The following is a 17,994-nucleotide window of genomic DNA, read 5'->3' on the forward strand; positions in this document are numbered from 1 at the left end:
CACCCAGTCTGTATGTGTACTTTTGGTTTTTCTTGCCTAAGTGTAGGACTTTACTTTTCTCTACATTGAATTTCATTTTCTTAGATATGGCCCAGTGTTCTAATCCGTCAAGATCCATCTAGATCTTGAGCCTATCTTCTTGGGTGTTAGCTATTCCTGCCAGCTTAGTATCATCTGCAAATTTGATAAGTTCCCCTTCTATTCCCTCATCTAAGTTGTTAATGAAGATATTGAAGAGTACAGGGCCTAAGACAGAACCTTGTGGTACCCCACTGGTTACTTCCCCCCATGGAGACTTAGACCCATTAAGGACTACTCGTTGAATACTGTTTGCCAGCCAGTTGCAAGTCCATCTGGTGGTGGTGCTATCTATTCCACCTTTTTCTAGCTTACTAAGAAGTAGATTGTGGTCTACTTTGTCAAATGCCTTGCTGAAATCTAAATATATTATGTCCACAGTATTTTGGTGGTCTACTAATTTAGTCACTGTGTTGAATGAAACAAGATTGGTTTGACATGATCTGTTTTTAACAAACCCGTGCTGACTGCTAGTTATTACTTTACTTGTTTCTAGATGTCTGCAGACCTGTTTTTTTATTATCTTTTTTATTATCTTCCTGGGTATTGATGTTAGGCTGATTGGTCTATAGTTTCCTGGGTCTGGTTTTTTTTCCTTTTTTGAAGATGGGAACCACATTAGATCTTTTCCAGTCCTCTGGTAGTTCCCTGGTGCTCCAGAATTTTTGAAAAATATGGTGCAGTGATTCTGAGATGACCTCTGCCAGCTCCTTTAAAACTCTGGGATGCAATCCATCAGGCCCTGGTGATTGTTTTCATCAAGATCAGACAGGTGTTCTCTTACTATTTTTTTGATTATTTTAACTTTTATTTCTGGTCTGTCCTTTACAGTTATGTTTTTAGTGGGTTGAGCTATAGTTTCTTTTTGCGTGAATATGGATGCAAAGAATGAGTTAAGCAGTTCTGCTTTCTCTCTGTTGCCAGTTACTTCCTTGCCATCTTCTCTCTTCTCTCTGTTTCCTTGATTTTTTTCTTGGTATTTATATGTTGGAAGAAACTTTTTTTATTATCTTTGACTTTTGTTGCAAATCTTTGTTCATTCTGAGCCTTTGCTATCCTAACTTCGTCTTTGCAGATTCTGGCTATCTGCTGATATTCTGCCTTAGTTGTATGTCCTTCTTTCCATTTTTTGTACTTGTCCTTTTCTTCTTTCAATTTGACAGAGAGATCTTTGTGTAGCCATGCTGGTTTCTTCTTGGATTTCTTGTTTTTCATTCTCGGTGGTATTGTGCTAGTCTGGGCTTCTATGATCATACTTTTCAGAGTTTCGCAAGATTCTTGAGTTGTTTTCCCCTTTAGGATTTTCATCCATGGAATCTTTCCCAACTCTCCCTGAGTTTACTGAAATCAGCTCTTTTAAAATCCAAGAATCTGCTGTCATTATGTTCTGTTGCTTATGTTTGTGTTATGTTGAATTCTAATATGACATGGTCACTTTCACTCAAGGTTCCTGCAGTTTCAACTCCCTCTATCACTTCTTCTCTGTTTGTAAGAATTAAGTTCAGCATGGCTGTCCCTCTAGTTTCACCCTCTACCTTTTGGACAACAAAGTTGTCAGCTAGGTTGGTTAGGAACTTATTTGATTTCTCACTTGGTGCAGAATTAGTTTTTCAATTGATATCAGGATAATTGAAGTCTCCCATTACTATTGTTGTGTGTTTCCTGCATATGTTTGTTAGTTGGCTGGCAAAAACAACATCTATATTTTCTGCTTGATTGGGTGGCCTATAATATACACCTATGGCCATGTCATTCTTTTTTGTTTTATATTGACCCATATGCATTCTAGGAGGTTTTCATCTTTGGTTTCATGCATTTCTTTAGCAATATAGTTGTCCTTTACATGCAGTGCAACTCTACCTCCTCTTTTATGGGGTCTGGTGTTTTTTTTTTAATAGTTTGTATCCTTCTACCAGTATGTTCCAGTCATGGGTTTCATCCCACCAAGTTTCTGTTATTCCAACTATATCATATTTAACTTCATGTATTCATAGTTCAAGTTCACCCTGTTTGTTGCCCAGATTTTGTGCATTTGTATACTTGAGATCTTTATGTCTGACACTGTGTTTACTGTCTACATAACCTGTGTTGTGCCTGCCTGCCACTACTTTCTTGCCACTTGTTGGTTAGTGCACATGGTATGGCACTCACTATTAAATGGTTGGTTTTGGTTGGCATCAAGGTTGATAATCTTACCTGTACAAACATCTATTTTGCATGCGCTGGTATCCTTATTAGTTTTAGGTTGCTGGGGACAGAAATGTTCTGAATCCATTAATTCTCTGTCCCCGCTGTTCAGTTTAAATGTTTATCCAGGAAATCTGTGAATTTAATGCCAAGTAACTCAGTCCCTTTCTTTGATGGATGCAAACCATCTCTTTTGTAGTTTTTCATTGGACCAGCTGCAGACATCATGACAAATAAAACCAAAGCCTTTCCTTTTACACCACTCCTTTAGCCATACATTAAACTCTGCTACACGCTGCCCTTTCTCTTTTTGTTCCTTGTATACTGGTAGAACCTCTGAAATGATAAGCCTACAGCCCATATTACTAAGTTCATACCCCAAGCTCTGGAAGTCTTTCTGAACAGAAAGTACATCCTTCTGGGATAGATCATTTGTACCAAGATGTATAATAGCATCAACATCACAGTCCTTGCTGGCATTCTTGACTATCTTAAGAATACGCTTCTTGTCTCTGCTGGCAGAAGCACCTGATAGACACCTGATCTCTTTCAAAACCTCAGTATCCTTTCCTAAATTTACATCCCTTACAATTGAGTCCCCAACCAGAAGGTGGCTTCTCTTTTTGGATGTCTTGCTCTTCTTGTGTGACAGGTGCACAATACCTGATTCACACTTTCTCCTTTCCAAAGTAAGTTCTTCTTCTAGGACCATGATCCCCAGTTTACTTGAGTTATCATTATCACAACTACCTTGACCTGTCACTTTAGTGTCCCTATTAAGGTCAGCAAGGGCACTGTATCTGTTATGCTGGGACACAGCAAAAGCTTTGCATTTATGGTCCACAGCTCTCACTCTGCCAGATCCCACGGTTGTCCATACTGCCCTTTTCCTGTAGGATCTTTGTGGTAGTGGGAGCTGGTAGCACGGCAGCTCAATAGATGGCTGGATTGGGCACCTAATTTCTGCTTGGAGAGCACAGATTAGAGATTCTAGATAGGTAATCTGTCCATGTAGACTGGTAATCTTTTTTTACAAAGAGGACAGTATCCAAGTTTGAAAAGAGTTTTATTTTATTTTGAAATAAAATAAAATCACAATCTCAAGCACACTTACCCTAAATGTCTTATTGGTATTCTTGGTTTATAGTTATATGATAGGGCTGCTATCTTTCTCCTTTCTACTCACCCTCTGCTTCCTTCACAAGCAGCCAGCAGCTCCTCCCACAACCTCTGGGAATTTGGATGGAAGCTAATCAAGGAGAGAACCAACTCTGTTATTCTGTTCTGATATTTAAGACACCAGTCATTATCTTTTTACTTTTGGTTAATAGATAAATTCACTTTCGGCAACTATTATCCAGGATGAGGAAAAATACAGTTTGACAACATTAATATATCTGCAACTTCTTACTATAAACCTATAAACTGAATTGAGTAGGAAATAAGTAAGTACTAAACAGAAATACTTTTACATTTTAGGTTTAAAGCAACAGCCAGGAACAACATATGAAGTGATATATGGCAATCTTTTTGTTTCTGGATGATCTTCTATTATTACCAGGTTGCATCATCTTCATCCTCATCTCCATTTTCATCCTCATCTGCCTGTGGAACAAGCAGTTATAATTCTTGTTCCATAATTTATAAGGATTTTTGCAAAAAAAAATAAATTGGTAAATTGTCTTCTAGTCTACATCAGCTAACTTATATAAATAGAACTGCACAGTTTTCTTGGCCTCCTAGAGAAATTGTCTAGTTTTAATTTTAATTTTCCAGCCTAACCTACAATCCTAAACTTTCCAGGAGTTTTTCCATGCAAGTACTAACAAGAGCTGGCTCTGCTTGATCAGTGTCTGCTAAGTGTTTCCACTTGCTAAAGCAATCTCATGTGAATTTGCCCCAAAGTATTGATAACGTGCATAATAACACCAATTCTTATTTTACTTTGAGGAATAAAATAAGAGGTGGTAAGGAGTGGGCCCCTATTGCAAATCTTCCTTTCTTCTAACCTTCTTCTTTACAAATGTCAGGTAATATGCAAAGAACAAATTCCTTGCACTGGAAATTTGTGTATTGGTTAAGAAGTTTCAGGGAAGAAGATTCCCGAATCCTCACCCTTCATCTTCCAGAACGATCTACTCCTCTATGGAACAGTTTTTGTAATTATAGCATAAGTTTGTGATTTGCTGGCAGATTTGCTAAGTGCATATGTAGGTCATTATTTATGTAAGCAAGAATTTCAAATTTCAATTAAACTTTAAATTAAGTTTGCTTCTCAAAGCCACTAAAATAATTTAATACAGAACTAGGATATATATTCTCTATTTTGATATTTGTTTGAAAAAGGGCATTTTGGGGGGATAATTTCCTACATCCTTCTCTTCTCCTCCTTCTAATTCTTCCCTGAAATGGTTATCATGAAGTTATTATGATAACTCCATGACCTGCATCAGTCCAAGCTATGTGATGACATTAAATAAAATAAGCTTTATATGAAAGGAAAATGGTAAAAGGTAAAATACACAGTGTTCAGTTATGGAGACCTCACTTAAAAAGGATAAGACTGAATGAGTCCAGAATCAGGCAACAAAAACGTTGCAAAGTCTAAAGGACAAAATCTACCAGAAGAGATTGAAGGAACTGACTATGTACAGCCTGGAGGACAGAAGGAAAAATAATGTTAGAAAGTATTACTTCACACAGAGAGTAGTGGAAGCTTGGAACAAACTTCTGGCAAAGGCATCAGTAACTGAGTTTAAACATGCATAGAATAAACACATGTCCATCGCCCAACATAAATTAAAATAAAGTAAATAAAATATTAAATAAATAAATAAGAAAACAAAAAAACCTTAAAGTGCTGACTTGATGGACCACTGGGTCTTTTTCTGCCATGTTTCTATAAAAGAAGCAAGAAATTTTGGGAAAATCACCAAAAATGAAAAACTTTTTCACAATAAACAAATCCTGGAAAACCTCAAATCATACCTATTAAAAACAGATTTTTAATGGAAAACTAAAATTGTGGCAAAATTAGTGCTAGCTAAATTCCTGAAATAGTCATTTTTCCTATTCCTCTTTTAAACTTTTCAAAAAGGTGTATACATTTTCTCCGTGGCTATCTCTGTTAATATTGTCGCTTTTCGTGGGTTAAAAAAGGAGTTCTGACTATGGTTATTTGATTCCTGGCAAGCAGAAAGCACACAGTGAATGTGTAAACCAAGTAGTCTAGCATAGTTTCTTATTCCTATTGTTATCTATTAATACATATAAACATCCAGATTTTAACAATTGCTTCCAATGTTCTCAACATCTTGTCAGGTGCATTCTGAAAATCAGGGCCACTAAGTGGGAAAAAAAAATGTATATCAACTTCCAATTCTGTTCAGCATTCATAAAGGGGGAAAAAAGGGCATTTTGGGGTATATTGAAAGTTTTGCATTATCTTTAACCCCATTGCATAAACGTCCTTCTGAAATAAACAACTTATATAATTCCATTAGATTTGAGCAATTGATACAAGCACAAACCACACAACCACAACCACATTTAATAGATGGGAGGGGGGAAACATTGCTTTTCTAAACAAAAGGAAGTAAGGGTCTTTCTTCAACATTTTTGGGCAGAATGAAACTGCCTTGTTATGCCTCAAGGAAATGTAACTTAATATGCAAGGTGGACGCCCTTTGCCTGAACTTCACTGTCAGCATTTATGAAAACAAAATTCCAGCTTTACACAATAAAACCAATTTGCTTCTGGTTTTGGATGAAAAGGCACCATCAAATGAAAGAGTGGCCTTTGCGTAGCTTTTTCCTTACCCACTGAGATCTTACATCAGAATTCAAAATAGCTCTGGATTTGAAAATAACTTGCAGGCACATCAGTCAATCAAATAAAGGGCCTGCTTCAGGAGGCCCCCAGATAGCTTAGTCACAACAAAGACAACTATTTTCAGAGACTTCTAAGCAGGGGCAGAGTCTGCTTGCAGCTGCAGTCTGGCCCTGGAAAAGAGCGGCAAGCTGGCTTTGGACAGTATCCAGAAAAGGAATCAAATTGAACTCCATCAAGAGTCTTCTTACCTTCTAAGTGAGTGTGAGAAATTTAATTTGTAAGCCCACCACAGCTGTCAAGGGAAGCTTGAGCTAGATGGGTTAAAGAAAGAGAGACCCCAAATAAACTTAAGATGAATGCAATACACACTGCACAGCATTCAGGTAGAGACATGCATCAAAAGGCCTATCAGAGAAGAATGAACTATATCATTTATTTAAGGAACTGGCTAACATGAACTCCAGCTTTATGTACACCGGCTTCTTCCAGATATGTTGGGATTGCAACTTTCAGAAATTCAGGAAATTGCAGTGCCAACACATCTGGAGGGAGCCTTATTAGGGAAATACGGAGTAGACCTCATCTAATTCCCATGTTTCAAAGTCCTCTTTGGCTTCACTGATTCCCATTTTTTGTAATCCTAAGACATTTTGCTTCTCATCCAAGAAGCTTCTTCTGGAAAAAGTGAAATGTCTTCAAGGAAAAACAAAGTCCAGTTGCCTTTTGAAAAAGCACCTTTGGGGACTACCTGTATTGCTGCCACTGGATTAGAGCAAAGAAAATGCTGTGGAAGAATTTGAATAGAAGTTCAACAAAAAATAAGCAGTAAATGAAAAAATAATTAAGGAAGCTCATTGGGAATAGATCTAGTTACATTCCTATAATATCACTGGACATGACCCAGGTGTAACTGGGAACCGATTTAAATAAGCTAAAATATTTTTCAAGTTTTGGAAATATCTGAATTATATGAGAAATCTAAATGTCTGTCTAGAATTGGTATTCCCATTTTTATGAGGAACTTATGACAACTAAAATATATGTTTTTTATAATTAGAAGAGAGGGGATATAAACAAGCAAAATTATAAATATGTGTTCATAATCCTGTTCTCTTTCTCACTTCATAAATATAGTACATCAGATATGTCAAATGTGTAGATACTGAAATTAAGTAGATGATTTCTCTAAGTTCTCTAAAAGAAGGAGAAATACTTGACACATTCTCAGAGCTTGGATTGTTCCTTACCGCAAATAGAAGCACTGGCCTAATTAAGAAAGACCAATGGGAGAATTAATCTTTCCTTGAGTTGTGGGAAGCCAAGGAAATGTAAACTATCGGAGAGATATTTGTACAATAATCCAAGCAACATATCTTGGCTACCTCATTGCTAAGTGCTAGCCTAGAGTCAGTATGAGAGTTTAACTAAAATAATATCTTCTGAAATAATTGTAAATACAAAATATCTTTCAGCAGACTGAGTTAGAATTCCAACAAGAAATAGCTAGCTAGCTAGAGATAGATAAAAAGGCAAGACAAGTAATTTTTAAATTATTATTAAATATATATGCCACCTGGCTTCCAATGACTCTGTAAAATATTGTGTATTTATATAAATATATAAATATATACAGAAGCCTGATGATGGCAGATGAGATTCTGCCGAAACGTTGCTACAACTTTAAAAGCACAACTACAATGACGTGGGAAAATACCCGAACAAAGCTGAATTTATATATATATATATATATATATATATATTTGTTTTCTTAAGTTTTCGCGGGTACTTACATGTATGGCATTCAGCTTTATTCGGGTATTTTCTGCCATCATCAGGCTTCTGTATAGTGGTCGCCTGTGAGTCAGACTTTCACAGCCGTTTCTGTTTTAAATGTGGTGCTAGCCTATTGCTGTGCCAGAATGGTTTTTTCTTCATCCTGATTGATTGGGAGTCTTGGTCTGTATTTATTGGTCTTGGAGTTTGCTGTGTTCTGCTTGACTGGTGTTTCTAATATCTTCTGTCTGTTTTGTAGCTTTTTTTGTCTTGATTGGCTGGCAACATCGTGTTTCCTGTATTGGAGGCTTTTAGTGCGGTTTGGGTCCAAGTAAATGGACGGCTATCATTTATTAGGAAGCTAGGTTTCATCTGGGTGCCTGGTTGGGGTGTGTTTGAGCTGGAGGCATCAGGGGGAGTCTCTTTGTGCCCTGGTGTTTGCCTGGCTTGTGGTGTGGAGATTTTTTTTGTTTGAGAGTGCAGCCTTCCAGATAATTGACAATCTGGTGGAGTCATCTCTTCTATTCATGCTTTCAGGTCTTTTTTCAATCTCTATGGTTTCTCTGATAATTCTGTAGCTGGGGTTTTCTATAGTGGCTAGGGTTTTGGTGCCATTGAAGTCGATGCTATGACCTGTGGCTTTCTTTCATTTTTTTTGATTGAGAGTGCAGGCTTCCAGATAATTGGCAATCTGGTGGAGTCATCTCTTCTATTCATGCTTTCAGGTCTTTTTTCAATCTCTATGGCTTCTCTGATAATTCTGTAGCTGGGGTTTACTATAGTGGCTAGGGTTTTGGTGCCATTGAAGTAGATGCTATGACCTGTGGCTTTCATGTATTGGACTAGTGAGGAGGTGTGTTCCAGCTTTTTTACTGCATTTTTGTGTTCATCTAGGCAGGTACTTATTCTTCTATTGGTCTGTCCAATGTATGTGGCAGGGCATGATGCACAGGGGAGTTCATATATGCCTTGGTTTTCCAGGTCAATTTTATCTTCGGGGTTTCTTAGGATGGCTGCTATTTTTCTGTCTGTTTTGAAGGCAGTCTTACTGATTTTGTCTGTAGTACCTCTTATGTAGGGCAGGACAGCTGTTCCATAGGTCTGTTCATCTTCTAGGTCTCCATTATGTCTCTGTGTGTTTTTGTGGATCAAGCCAGTGATTTTGCTTTTGTGGAAGCCATTAGCCCGTCAGTACTTAAGTTAGGGTGCATAGTTCAGTCTTTATGTGTGTCTTGTCTGCCAGGCAAGGTTCTGGCAATTAGTGTTTTGGCCACGGAGTTTATCTGTGCTGGGTGGTGGTGGGATTGGACGTTGAGGTAGCGGTTGGTGTGTGTTTTTTTCTGGTATATGGTGTGTCCTAGTGTGCCATCTGTTTTTTTGTAGATTAGTACATCTAGGAATGGTAGTTGTTTGTTTGTTTCCATTTCCATGGTGAATTTGATTTTGGGGTGTGTGCTGTTTAGGTGTGTTAGGAAATTGTTTAGGTTTTCTTTTCCATGGGGCCAAATAACAAATGTGTCATTGATGTATCTTAACCATAGTTTGGGTTTGTGGGTGGCATTGGCTAGGGCTCTGGATTCGAATTCTTCCATGAACAGGTTTGCAATGACATTTCTATAACAATAATTTAACAAGCAGAAACAAAAATCACTTTTTTCTGTCTCAAGCACAAAGCCTAGAAGCAGTTTCCAAGTAGAAACAAAGCTGGATATATTCCTTTCTCGAATTAATACAGCAAATTTTGCCATCTTCTCTAGCCCATCACTTTTTCCATCCCTTCTTCTATTGTGGGGATTGACATATCTTTCCATCTCTGTGCATGCAGAATTCCCACTACAGTCAAAATATACAATATCAAAGTTCCAAATCTTTTTTCCAAGTCCTTACCCAGAAATCCTAAAAGTAAAGGTTCAGGTTTCAAATTTATGTTAGTTTTAAGGATCTTTAGCAGTATAATATAGATCTGGCCCCAATATTTCCACCAAAGATGATGGACTTATGATAAGATGGTGGATGATTATTTTCTTTTGAATTACATTTCCTACATATATTTGAGGTACCTTCAGACATTTGTAACAACTGTTAGGTACCAGTTGTGCATCATTATTTAAAACTTTTCTTCTGAATTATAATTCAGTGTAATTTTTAAACCATTTTTCCACTTATTTTCCCATTGCTCAAGATCATACGGTATCCAAAGTTTCTTGCCACTGAATCATACATTCAGTGTTTCATATTCATTTTCTAGATTCAATTTCAACATCATTTTGTACACCTTGGCATGAACTTCATTAGAACATATCACAATTTCAAATTCATTTTCATAGATTCAAACCCATAGCTTTTTTGTCTAAGTTAAATCTTTCCTTAAATTGTAAGTACTGTATGTGATCCAGTGGCAAGCTACTGGATTCAAACTCCAATTCTTCTTTTCATTTGAGGTTTGGTTCACCTAAAAGATATTATCTGACCGTAGGTCCATCAGATTTGTCTCATCATCATTTCTTCATGAGACAACACCTAAAGAGGCATTTTGGAAGAGAATCTTGTTTTGTACTTATTCCAAACCACCTAGTGTTGTTTAGGGCTGTGGTAGTTATTAAAAACTATAATCAATAATAAATTCAGTAAATAAACATGTACAAAATAATACTCAATTGGTAGCATTTTTTCAAAGTTCACATATAAATTAATGGGATCTGAGCTGACAATGGTTTGAATCATAATGTATAGATTCTTGAAAATGTCACCTGTCTTTCTATCTATAATGATTCCAGACAAGGAAGAGAAGTATCTGTAGGGGATATCAAAAAAGTCAAGATCGTTGCCTTGACCTGTAATCAAAATAATGCCCCTTGTTATGTGTGTCACATATATGGTCACAAATAAAAAGAAACAGGACTTCAGTCACGTCAGTCTCTCCCTTGATTTTTTTTTTTTTACAAACACCCTCACCCCTCTTGATTATATAAGATTTCAAATCTCTCACTGGAAGGCACGACTAAATATATTGAGGTTACAAAGCTTGACAATTTACTTGGAATTGTCTGCTATTCCAATAAAATAAAATTTGCAAGTGTCCTCCTAATTCACTGAACTGCAAGAAGAAGGAGAAAATATACTTTACAAAACCAACTTTGCAAGATTCTGTTATTGTAGCCCATCTCAATAAAAATAGTTTTAGCCTTGCTATAGAGTTGATTTCCTGACAATATATATACTATAAAGAAAAGATGTCCATCAAAGAAAAAGATGTATTGGAGCATAAGATCACAAAACCCAATTCATACTGAAACCTTATGATGAGAGAAAGATGTTTGTTCTATGCTAGTATGTCAGTAGCTGAAAATGCACCTGGCTAAAATGAAAGCACAGTCTGAACAAATCAAACAGCAGAGAAGAAATGGCATTGTGTTTTCTCGTGGCCACCTGCTATGATTTCAAGAACAAAGCAGGAAATGAAACTGAAAAATCATATTAATTCAAAGGTAGTCAATTGGTGTAGAGAAGCATGTGGCAAAATTCCACCCCTTGTTTAGAAAGACATTAAGTTTACTGGAGATGCCAGATTTTCAAATGTTGTCTCATTCAAAATGCCCTTTCTATTTTTATACGATAATAATCACTGTTGGCTTTGTAATGGAAAATGAGCTGGAAATCTTTCACTGAACTGATAAAAAAGCAAATAGAAATATTGAATCTGTAATTCTTAAAAATAATGAAGCAGTGTTTATTACTATCCAATCATGATTGCTATTTAAAATTTTGAGACTTCTATATTGTTGGATGGTGTAGATCAGGGGTGTCCAACCTTGGCAACTTTAAGACTTGTGGACTTCAACTCCCAGAATTCCTCAGCCAGCAAAGCTGGTGTAGATGTATAAATATGACTTGCATGACCAGTGAATTATATCCACCTGAAAAATTGAGAAGATACATACATGGATTCATTGCTCATTAATAATATTTATCATATAGTTCATCCTCCTAGAAGCAAATGAAATTCAGTTGACTCACTCTCCAATGAATTGAACTTCAAGCCCAATCCTCACTAGATTTTTATATCATAAAAGCCTAGCCAACAAAATCCTCAATACTCCAATTTGATGAGGAACAAATGATGGACACCGATGAACTGATAAATGTAACTTTTGGTTCATTTTATTGCTATGGCACATAACCCACTCTTACTGTAATGGAATGAGTGGATGCCCTTTAGGAAGAGATGATGCCTAGAAAACAATTACATGAGATGGAGACCCCCCCCAGTGGCTTATCAAGAAGAACTTAAGAAGAACCCACTCTAATTTATCAAGCAATTGAAAGTGGTGGGAAGCATGTACTTTCAGACTTGCAAAATTTGTTTAATGCAGCTTTACAATAAAGAATTAGCTCATCTAGTTGAGTTTCCTGTTTGGTTTATCCAGGAGGGCTGACATTAATCACCTCTCTTGTCTGGTTGCTTCCTAAGCAGTATGTCTTCCCTTCATCCCCCAAGGTCATCCACACATTCCATTACACTTACCTAGCTTCCTAGTCATCATGTTCATTCAGTACTTTGTCCAGTGTTTCACTAAAGTTGTGATATATCATGTCTACAGCATTTTCACATAAGAAAGATATTCAATATAAAAATGAGATAAGATGTTACTGGGAGAGGATAAGAGTGCATTTCTTTTGGAAAAGCCAAAGTAATCTCTTGTAGCTACTGTTTTGTTTTTAGGTGTTTCTAGAGTTTTATTCTTATTATAGGGAGAATACTCGTACAGTATTTCCCAAGGATAAAAGGCTAGTTTCTTCAGTTCCCCGAGAAACAATTTATTTGTTACTTTGCGGGTTATTCATTCAAAGGAAAAAGATTTTTGGCTATATTTCTCTTAATTTGAAGCTTCAATTCTATCCCTTGAATCTGACCTTTGCAATTTCCTATATTTTTGGTTGGGGAAGTAGCAGTGCCTCTGCCATTTCTTTGTTAGCTGTTAGCATTTGTCCTCACTGAAGACAAATTGGTACTCTGATTGTCTCTATTTCCTTTTATTTTGAATCTTAACTGGATAATCTTTAAAACAAATTTCTTAACATCCTTCATTAACCTCAAGTCATTAAGTGGTTTCACTTTCCAATGCAAGCTTTACAGCTCTGGTGAGTGGGTTTACTTTTTCTGTATAACTCGTGGCCTCACCTTCTTTCCATTTCCTGTCTTTTATGGTTTTCAGGTCTTCATTGGGTTTTTGGGGTAGCCATCATGGTTTCTTCAGATGTCTTCATTTTTTACTTCATCAAAATTATTTTTAAGAATGACAACTTTAAAATGTTAACAGACACTGAAGAGAAGATGATTAAAAAACTATATGGTTATCTAATAGGAGTGAACTTAGAGGAAGAGCGAGTTAAAGAAACAATGATTGCATGGGGGGAAATTTTTGGATATGGGATAGATTTGGATAAATGGCAGACACTTTGAATTAGAAACTATAAGTTAACCATGTCAACGGCCTACAAAACATCTTGTATAAGATGTTTTACAGGTGGCACTTACCCCCCAGCTAGTGTAGCCAAGATGTTCAAAGACAAATCGGCAAAGTGTTGGAAATGGCATCAGACACCTGGATCATATTACCATATGTGGTGGACATGCATTGATGCTAAAAAATATTGGACCAGAATATACATGTGGTTGGAAAAAAATGATAAAACAACATATAGATTTAAAACCAGAGATATTTGTATTGGTAATTTTACCTGAAGGTTATAACAGAGAGATAACATATTTGATTATCAATGTATTAACAACAGCTAGAATTGTATTTGCACAAAATTGGAAAAATGAGAAAATTCCGACAGAGGAGGAAACAATTAAGAAAATAACGGAATGTGAGGAAATGAGTAGATTGACAGTGGCAATTAGAGAACAGGAAGAAAAAGATTATTATAGGATTTGGAATTTATTCTATGAATGGCTAGATAGAAGAGTAAGAAACTAAATATGTGATAATAACAATATATTATAACTGATTGATTAGGATTGAATAAGAGAATGTATATAACTTAGGTAAAGATGGAATATATTTTTGAAAGATAATAATTACAATGTTAATGATAATACAACAATTGACCAATGTGATATAAAATATCGATTAGAATGCTTATAAATATAAATAAGTAAGAAATGTATGATATTACTATGTGCACAAGATATATGTATCCAACCGACACACTGGAAAATTGAAAGATGGATTTATTTGTTTGTTTTTGTTATAAAAATAAAAAAAAACTTTAAAAAAGAATGGCAATTTATTTTTAGCTCTTTTTCTCATTATCTTCTCCTGACATAGAGTCCTACTTATTACTGATCTTAGTCAAATCGACCATTTGATGTTGACAATATATGTTTGACAACACTCAATTTCCTTTAAAAATTAAACATTACATGGTCACTTTCACCCAGTGTACATATCTCTTCTACTACTTAGTTGACTTGTAGATATTGTATCAGGAGTCTGGGAATGTTGCTTTTTAATAAAATGTGTTATTCAGAAAAGGTATTCCCAGATGCCTCATGATTTTTGGATACCATAAACGAACACAATTTTTCTCCTACAACTACCTCCTCCAGATAAGGTTACTTTGATTTGTATGACAAAGCTCATCCAGTGGTGGCAGCCTTGTAAATGAAATAACAGTAAATTAGAAATGAACAAGCCAAAAGGGATGGAGTGAAATAAACAGCTATAGAAAACATTTGTGAAAGAAGTAGAACCCATAACATAAGAATATCCTATCTACCAGTATGACAAAAGTTCATTGGAAAGGCAAAAGGGGAGAGAGGGCTGGGGACAGAGAGATGATGAGAGGTTAGCAAAACTTGTTTGATAAAATTTGTTAAGGCAATAAGTGAATTCTTTCAATAACATTTACCATGCGTTTTCCCCTTTCTTGCCTTCTGTCCTAATAAAGGAGTCATTTTGAAATATTTGCAGTATGTGAAGCATTGGAAAAATAAGCCTGAACAGAAAAAGATACACAGATGTTTTCTATGTTTGGAGGCGAGGGCTCCTCCCCAACCTCCACTCTTCTAAAAAATTCCTTAGCTTTCATAGCTGCCACTTTTTGCAGCTCTACACAGTGCTGGGATTTCTGAACTGAACTTACCAGTAGTATTTATGGCTTGGCTATTAATCAGTGTCTAAACCAGAGTCTTGCTGTTTAATCAGTGAGATATTATTAACCTGATCTGGAGCCCTCCTCTCCTTCTCCAGAGAAGTGAAGCTCTTTCCATCGAGCCCTATTAACCACATTGGTGGAGCTCTTGAACTGGATCACTTGGAGCCTGTGGAGTGCAAACAACGCACCTTCATTTAAATCCCTCACAAAGCTGATAGAAGTATCTTCCACACCAGACAACGTGTTTCCATTAATATCCCCCACACAGTTTCCCCTGGGCCACATCGGACAGCTGGCAGGGAGATACAAGGAGGGAGGAGAAAGCCCTGAGACTCTTAAGGAGCTGAAAGTCACCCTGGATGGGTGGTAAAGGCAGAGGAATGCTTCGGTGATCGTGAGGAGAGGAGAGTCTCCTCGACTGACCCGAAGAAAACCCCTCCATCCGAACTAAAAAGAGAACTGCCAGCATGGCTGAATCGAAGCCAGGAAGGCAGCTGAGACAGAAGTGAAAGAGAAAGGAAAGATCTTGTAACAGCGTGCTTAGTCTTGGTAAGAATCACTCCAATTTCTGCAGTGGAATTTTCCTTGGAAAGTGGGATTCAAAGGAGGAAAATAGCTGTGATTAACGATCTGGAGTGACTGTCAGATTTAGTTAAAAAAAAAAAAGATATTGCAACTAGAAGTAACTTTAAAAGTAAAAGACAGATTGGATTGGTTAACCCAAATTTCTGGACTGTATTTTTACTACTACTCAACTTGAAGAACTTTAGGAAACTATTGGAAAACAATCTTATTCAGAGACATATTGATTGTAGTTAAAGTGTTTTAATTCAGCGACTTTTGCTCTCTTTCAAAAATCCAGCGTGCTTTGAACATCTTGTTACAGCCTATTGTTTACAGAGTAATAACAGCAGCCATCAGAGCAATAAATTCCTCCCACCCAGTAAATCACAGCTGCTAGTAAAACAATTAACCCTTTCCTTGCAGACTCTCAATACTACCTCATTACTTCAATCAAACACTGATTAATTCACTACCTCAAAACTTACAACTTTTCTACCTCATCACCTATATCGATTAGATAATCAATTTCTATAAAATATTTCATTAATGGTTTAATTGATTTATTGTTTTAATTGATTAGTGTGATTAGAGTTTTTAGTGCAAATAGTGTGATTACTGATTAGTTTAAAAGATCAAGATTCATGTAATTTAATTGATTAGTAAAATCAGTCATTTGGTGAATTTAATTGAACAGTGTGATTAATAATTATTGTAATTAATTGATTAGGCTGATTGTTGCTTAGGAAAATTATTTGACTAGAGAGATTACTGCAATTGATTGATTGGTGTGATATTGGCTATATTGATTACCCCAAATTGTTCCATTAATTAATTTAATCAACATACCATCTTTACAAACCTACCATGCCAAGAAAAAAATCCAATGCCAAACCACAACCTAAAGAGAAAGTAATCCCCACCAATGAACCACAAGACTCCTGCACATGCCTTAAATGCAACAAAACTCTAAAGGATAATGAAAACTCCATCAAATGTTCTCTATGTAACAAATATACTCATCATGACTGCTTGGGATTACCTGAGCAAATGATTCAATACCTAGAATCATCCAATGAGTTTCCATATCTCTGCAAATCATGCAGACCCAAACTGGATCAGTTGGAAACAGTTGATACTATTGAAACACAAATAACATCCCTTGACTCCATAGTAACATCCCTGGACGCCTTAAAAGAAAGATGATCCAACCTTGAAAAAAAAGACACAACGCAAAAACCTGAACATCCAATAGCTACAAACCACATCTCTACCCAACAACCACAACCCAATCCACAACCAATCCACAAAAAAACATAAGCCAGACAAATAATGATATCCCAATCCTCATCAGAGAAGCTGTTGAGCGTGGACGGAAATGTCCAAACGCCATCTTATTTGGTCTAGAGGACATCAATGATAATGATGACATCACAACTGTCCGAAACATCATCAGTGATTATCAAGCATCAACCATCTCCCCTGATGAAATACTTGACATTTCCCGCATTGGCCAAGAGCTCAAAAACAGAGATGGCTCTGTGGCCCCACGCTTCTGCAGGGTCATTTGCAAAAATGAATCAAGCAAACGTAAATTCATTTACACTATAAATTCACTCGCCAAAACCAACACCAACCATAAGAACCTCTGTTGTCACCCTGACCTAACCATACAGCAATGTGCCTGCTCCTGTGTACTCCGCACTGAACTCAAAAAATGTCTAGACAATGGAGAGAAGGACCTGTACATTGACTACCATGCTGACTGTATCAAAAGTAAGTCACACAACCCTCAGCTCAGCTTTAACCTTCAACCACAACCCTACCTCAACCAATCCACCATCACCCAAGACTAGGCACGCCCGCCCCTAACTACCTCAATTCCAACTACTGCTGGCCTTAAATGCAAGCTTCTCAATGCAAGAAGCCTTGTGAATAAAATACCTGAATTTCTCCTCTTACTAAATATGGCTAAATTCGACATTATATTTGTCTGTGAAATATGGCTCAACGCATCTCTCCCTGACTCCATTACCACAGTAAGAGACTATCATGTTTACTGATCAGATCGTGAAATTCGTAGAGGAGGTGGTGTTGCTATCTTCTATAAAAAATCCTTACATCTAAAAACATCCAAGTTACCCAGGAGCTTGCTCTTCCTGAGACCATCATCAGTGAACTATCCTTAAATATCACATTTCGATTCTTACTATGTTACAGAGAATCTGATTATGACATCGAACATGTAAACAAGCTAAATACACTACTAACATGGGCAGCATCCTGCCACACGCTTTTATCTTTCTTGGTGACTTCAATCTACCTCACATTGACTGAACCCTAAATGAATGTACAACTGAACCCATACACACAACCTTCTACAATGCTGTTACAAATCT

At 36.6% G+C, this 17,994-nt stretch overlaps 1 long non-coding RNA gene across 1 annotated transcript in view; it reads right to left on the bottom strand.

The window, feature by feature from the left end:
* LOC148125256 (uncharacterized) overlaps positions 1 to 15,438 on the bottom strand; it is a 76,920-nt gene extending 61,482 nt beyond the window's left edge. Inside the window, exons 1-2 of the long non-coding RNA XR_015744407.1 lie at positions 15,223 to 15,438; positions 3,732 to 3,870 (exon numbers count right to left, since the gene is read on the bottom strand). This is a non-coding gene — a long non-coding RNA (uncharacterized LOC148125256). The remainder of the gene's footprint in view (positions 1 to 3,731; positions 3,871 to 15,222) is intronic.
* Positions 15,439 to 17,994: the final 2,556 nt, after the last annotated feature.

Source organism: Pseudonaja textilis, chromosome 7 (assembly GCF_049901715.1).
Source record: "Pseudonaja textilis isolate UNSWEBS1 chromosome 7, rPseTex1.2, whole genome shotgun sequence".
Taxonomy (NCBI): domain Eukaryota; kingdom Metazoa; phylum Chordata; class Lepidosauria; order Squamata; family Elapidae; genus Pseudonaja; species Pseudonaja textilis.